Genomic DNA, 5,735 nt, shown 5'->3' with positions numbered 1-5,735 from the left:
CTCTCTTTACTTAGCTAACAGCACAGTTTGGCCAGGAATCCTGTGGAATAATGGGAGCATGAAGTAAACAAATATTTAAAGAAAAATATCATGTGGGATAGGAAGTAGGGGCCAAAATCCTAAGGAACAATGTATGCTGGTCCTTTTGCTGCAGTCACTGATAATGACGTGCATGTCCAATTCTCAATTTTGCATCCAAAGGGTTTGGTTTGAATGGTATGTACTCTTCTTGGCTTCATTTGCAGTATGTGCAAGGCCAAACTCCCAGACAGGAGTATTGACCTAAAGTTTTATTGATAACGAGCATTTTTCAAAGAAACTTCAATTGGATTACACAGTAATGACTGATTCCATACCTTAATTTAAACAGGATGGTAAGCAGTTTTTAAAAATGGTCACAGAAATGTGACTTTAATAAAGCGTGCACTGTCTATTTTGAGTATAAGCTGTATGAACATTAGGAATAGGAAAAATGTTTATCCATATTTAAATGACAATTACTTAGAGGAATGCATATTTCCCAGATATTCTAGATATAATAATGCTGATTGAGTTCTGTACAAGACACAAGGAGGATCACTATGCCCATAATTATTCATCAAATTAAGTTAGAGGGGTTATAATAATTGGAGAAAACTAAGTGTGAACCAACTATTAGAGATGGAAGAGCATGATGGTGATGGTGATGATGATGGAGATGATGATGCCATGGATGGATTCTACCTCAACTATAACATAGTTCAGAAACCAGGTTATGAGTTGGAACAGAATAGTTCTTGGAATGAATCTGGAACCTGTTGCACTCTGAAAGCAATTACACAGATTCCAGAAATAGCTGTGAGGGGACAGATTCTGTATAGCGTACAGCCAGAGACATCCACCAGATCCAGCTCTTTTGTCAAGATGACAAAAGCAGTGTTGCACTGTTGTGATACAAACTTCATGTTTGTGGTACAAAATTTACACGCTATTACAAACATTTACATGCTATTCAAGTGGCAATAAAAAGGAAACAAAAAAGACTGGGACGCCTCCTCGCCAGCAATCCACACTCAGATAAGCAGGGATTAACACCATCATTAACACCAGTCAAACAATCAAGCAGTAAATAATACCCTAATCAAGAAACTGCCAACTCAGACAATTCAAGCAGTAAACAACAGCCTAATGTAGGAACTACCAAGAAAAAAATAACAACTCCACCGACATTGACAGGGCGAGCTACTATATATAAACAGAGAGCAAGCCTCACTCCCTTCCAGCACTGAAGATGTTACCTAGATGGGTAATGAAATGTCTGAGGAAAACAGCCAAGCTCAGAGAACCCCAAGGACTCCACAGTTCAACCCTGAGCTACACATATTCTTTTTTATTGATAGAACCGTTGTCTATTCATATGTGGGTGCAATGACATGATGCATGTATAAATGGGCAGAGCTTGCATTGCATCAGTGCAATAATGCTTTTATCATTTCTAACACCACCCACCCACCCCAGCCTTCCCTTGGTTGCCTTTTTACATGTACTGGAATTTGATTTTGAAAAAAAAAATAATTGATGTTACTTGTGACTTCACTGGTAAACATATTTTCTGTCTCAAAACACACATGCTTAAAAATAAAAGCAAGGGATCAGTTGAATTGTTTGAACAGAGAATCTCATGTCCATTGAAATTTAGTTTTTGAAATAACACTGCTCTTTCTAGAATTGTTTGCACTAGCTTTACTGTGTAAATGTATAGAAATGCAATGCTCTTTTTTCTGAATGCATGTGCAAACACTTACTTAGGAAACTCTTTCACGCATCTGAAGGTAGGAAGTTATCAAATAATGCCACAATGTATTTGTTGGTACCCATGAACTAAAGTAACATAATTAAGCCTGTGAATGTGTCCTTGATATGATTTCTGTTTATTATTATTATACTCTTCATTATTGTTCATTATTGACACAGTAAAAATGCTGAGTGGCTTGCAAGGCATCCTTACCTGTTCAAGATTATTGCGGCCATGACTGAGCGTGGGAATAAAAAAGCAGATCAGAAAAAATATTTGTCTTGAATTCCTAGGATTTTGCAAAGCTGACCTGTCCTGTTATTTCAAATAACAGAAGAAAGAGGAACGTGTTTCTTGGTTGATGCTGTGGAGATCATATTATTTCCGTAACATGCAACACAACAGCATGCATCTTAACGTGGTAATGCAAATAATTTAATCATTTATTAAACCCAACTACCATCAATGGTCTCCTGTGGCAACCAATACTTCCATCTGTAGATCATGCAAGCTTCATGCCTGCATGCTGGGCTGTACTATTTACATCATGTTCTGTTTTATTTATTCTCTGAGTATCTTCCGCTAATGATATCAGTATGTTCACAAACAACAGCAACAGAGAAGTCTCAAAGTCCAGAGGGGGAAAAAGAAGTTTAAAATAAATACAGGAGTCAGACAAAGAGACAGATAGAATTACTAGGAATTTGAGTGTAGCGGACTAGAGAAATAGGTCATGGTGTGGCTTTTTCAGAAAAATTTAATCTTCCAAATTAGATTTCCTTAAACACATGCAATGTTTGTTTTGTCTTTAAAGCACAGGGCTTGCTCCAAAAACAGAGGAACACAACTTTACCAGAACTATCCAGATGGCCTGCCATCCATTCACATGGACTGATTTTTTTCTGAATTGTCAGAATAAGTGAGGTGGGAAATGTCATGAACACTAATTCTTTGCATTGTTGCCTTCATTTGTGTTGGATGTTGGCTATCTCCCCGTGAGATTAGAGAGAGAATTGTGATGTCAGAGAGGAAAATCTAATTAATTTCCCATTCTTTCTGCCACCATTCAAGAATGATTTTCCTGACAGTGGGCTTTTTGACATCAGATGAGTAAAAAAAAAAAAAAAACCAAGACAAAATATAACAAAGCTAGAAGAGGATCTACGGTTCCATTCAATTCAACAACCTTCTCTCTCTTTTTCTTTCTCTCTTTCTCTCTCTCTCTGCCCCCCCCCCCCCCATAATTATTGGATGTGCCTTTACTTCCTCTGCTCTGGGTAGGAACAAAATCCTTTAATAAAGAGGTCTGGGAGGGAAGGCAACCATCTGAGACCAGCCTAGGAAAACAGAGGCCGGCGCATCAAACTTCTTTCTTTGGAATCCTCTGAAAAGAAGAATAGAATAGCTTTGTTAACCCTGCAGGCCCTTAGAAGGAAATAGATATGGGGGGGGGGGAAATCTAGGAAGTAAAACACTAATATCTGGGGCTAAATATTAGAGAAAAGAAGAGCCAGTTTGGTCTAGTAGCCAAGGAGTTCCTAATTCCTAGTCCTGCCTTAGGCAAAGGAACTTGCTAGTCATTCTCTTCAGACCTCAGAGGAAAGCATTGGCAATGCTTTCTGAAAACCTTGCCAAGAAAACTGGATTTGGATGAAAAATGGATTTGTCAATGTAGTCACCAGGAATTAAGACTGATTCAAAGGGACAAATATATCAGAGAAAACACTATTACATTCTTATGCATTTACACCACTGTTATCTAAGACAGATTCAGGGTATTTCCTCCCAAACTGATGTAACTAAGAAGAACCTACTATGAACTTGCTTCTATATTCCCACTTATTTTACCAAATTTCTCTGTGGTCCTCTTAGAAAGAGCAGTACATGGTCTAAAAACCCCCAAACAAACATGAAGCTAAAACATCCATTCCTTAAAAATCACCACCCCTGAAACCAAGCCATCAATCCCTCCCAGCGTAAAAGCAACATTTGAACATAATCAACAAAGGGTGTCCAGTCACCATCAGACTTAAAAATCAAATGCCTGCTTAAAAAGAAGTATCTTCAGTGCCTTTCATAATGTCAACAGGGGCAATGGACTTTTTGGTGGGAGCATATTCCACAACCATAGAGACAACCTACATTGGGACAACCATAGAGAAGGACTGTCATCTAGCCTAACGTTCTCCCCTCTCACGGAGCTGGGACTTTGAGCCAGCTCTCTTCTGCGGGGGACATTCAGTTCAATATCTGTGTAAGCAGGGTCTTTTGCTTTCTCTTTACAGCTGATGTTCAATAATGCTTCAAGAACAACATATTGAAAAGTTTTCAATTCATCTTTGTTTTGGAAGATTGGCAAAGCAGACACACTTTATTCACTGTTATTAAAACAAAAGAACCCAGCTGGTGTAGAAAACTGAAATTGGGCAGACCTGAAATCTAATAGAGAAGTTAAAAAGCTAAAAAGTTAAAAAGTTAAAAAAGAACCTCCATCTGTTGCAAGAAAGTAGATCTTCAGAAATGTTATTTACATGTGCTGAAAAAAAAAATGACTAGAATGAGAGCTGTGCTACTAGGAGTACCAAAGCTGGACTGCAAAGCTCTTTGCAGACCTTCTGACTGTCATCAAGTTTTACGAGGAAGTATTTTACGGGGAAGTGTTTTCCAATTTATTTCATTACTTAAGCAAAGTTTAACTGAAAAGACCTTTTACATTTGAACACAAAAATACTGAAACTGAGGTGTGTTGATTTCCTCTCTTCTACCTCTAGTCCCTGCCCTGAATGGCTGAAGCTTTGTTTATCTTATGGTAGAGAATTTTAACTCCTTCCAGGTTTTTCATTTGCAAAATTCAAATATGCCAGGTTTGCCTGCTCATAACAATAATAATATGGTAATAATACAACACACTACATATTACATAATTACGTATACTTTTCTTTTTTCACCAAATGTGAAAAAATAGACTTTTAACACATGGGGTGGGATACCCTTTGACTGTTCTCATAGAAAGAGGAGATGAGTATTGAACAAACAGAAAAAGAATCCTAAAATTAGCATACCAAATTAATATAAGTCACCTCAATATCAACATTTCAATGTAACCTCTAAAACTGCCAACAACAACAGCAACTACCAACAAGGAAAAGAACCTCCATCTGTTGCAAGAAAGTAGATCTTCAGAAATGTTAATTACATGTGCTGAAAAAAAAAATGACTAGAATGAGAGCTGTGCTACTAGGAGTACCAAAGCTGGACTGCAAAGCTCTAGTCATTGGTTGGATACCAGCAAAGAAATCTTGACTCTCTTCTGCCATTCAGTGGCTGGCAGGATATTAGTTAACCAAATAACACAATTTGATTAAGTAAATCAGGGCTAAAAATCAGGATCCTGGTAGCACCTTTTCCTACTAACAAATTTTATTAAAAAACATAAGCTTTTGTGAGCTGTAGGTCGTATCACCAGATGAATGTTTGCATTTGGTGAGAAAAATGCAAACAAACCAAACAAATCCAAAACAAAAAACAACAACAAAACTAAAACCAAACCTGCAGCTCACAAAAGTTATGTCTTTTAATCATTTTCTTTAGTAGAAAAGGTGCTACTAGGCTCCTACTCATTTTTTGCCACCATAGACTAACATAGCTTTCTTTCTACAAATCAAGGCTTGAAGGCGTCATTGGGTATTAAGTGGCATCTTGAGGGACTTACTCCAGAGGTTTGTGGGGTGTTAAGAGATGATGTTAGGCTGGAAGTGAGCAGGCCCAGGACCAGAAGAGGGTGACACTGGCACCAGCCATTGACAAAGTCTGGAAGAAAACATGAAAATTAAGATACAGAAAGGTAACCCAACTCCAAGAGAAAATAGTGCTAAATGAATACACCTCTCTCACTGCAGTATTTAGGTTACGTAGATGTCTCATTTGTATCAGAGAATTTGATAAAGGAGTGATTGATCTG

The sequence above is a fragment of the Python bivittatus genome, unplaced genomic scaffold (genome assembly GCF_059951505.1).
Source record: "Python bivittatus isolate LINGU-HERP-01145 unplaced genomic scaffold, Pbiv_v1 ctg000330_np1212, whole genome shotgun sequence".
Taxonomy (NCBI): domain Eukaryota; kingdom Metazoa; phylum Chordata; class Lepidosauria; order Squamata; family Pythonidae; genus Python; species Python bivittatus.
This window is presented reverse-complemented; position numbering follows the sequence as displayed.